This window comes from Bubalus bubalis, chromosome 10 (genome assembly GCF_019923935.1).
Source record: "Bubalus bubalis isolate 160015118507 breed Murrah chromosome 10, NDDB_SH_1, whole genome shotgun sequence".
In the NCBI taxonomy this organism is placed as follows: Eukaryota; Metazoa; Chordata; class Mammalia; order Artiodactyla; family Bovidae; genus Bubalus; species Bubalus bubalis.
The window spans coordinates 32,936,288-32,936,938 of NC_059166.1; positions in this window are offsets into that span (position 1 = coordinate 32,936,288).

The following is a 651-nucleotide window of genomic DNA, read 5'->3' on the forward strand; positions in this document are numbered from 1 at the left end:
TGTTCGGGTAATTTCGAATAAAATGTGTGTTGTCATTGCTGTAGATTTGGGAGGCAGGGATTCTGCTGTTAAAACCTTTGAGTTCAAATCCTAGCTTTCTGCAAAATTTTCCAGGAGAGGAACAGTGGGAAAATGATTTAACCACTTTGTACCTTAAATATCTTATCTGTAAAGTGGGGTGATGGTAATAGCACCTACTTCATTGAGTGATTGTAATGAACTGTGAGATTAAAGTACTTACACAACCTCCTGGTACATAATGAATGCTCATTAAACTTTAGTAATTATTACTTTTTCTTAAAGGGGAAAAAGTTCCAAACCATTCTCTATGTATCAACCCTCAAACATGTTTAAAATAAGAATTATGAACTGTTTTTCTCACTACATCTTCTAAAACTTGATTTTGATCAGCAACTTTTATATTATTCTTGTTCCCTAAGACTCATAAGAAAATATAACAATTACAATTATTTCTAAAATATGTCCAAATTTCAGAGTGATTCATTCCAACCTTAGAAGTCACCTGGGATTCTTCTGGGAAAGTGTCTTGCATTCTTTAAAAAGAGACCAAAGAAGAGAAGCTGTCTTCTGCTTGGTTTTGTCTCACGGGCAGATGCTGTTGTGAACTCTGTGACCACAGGGAAGTCCTGA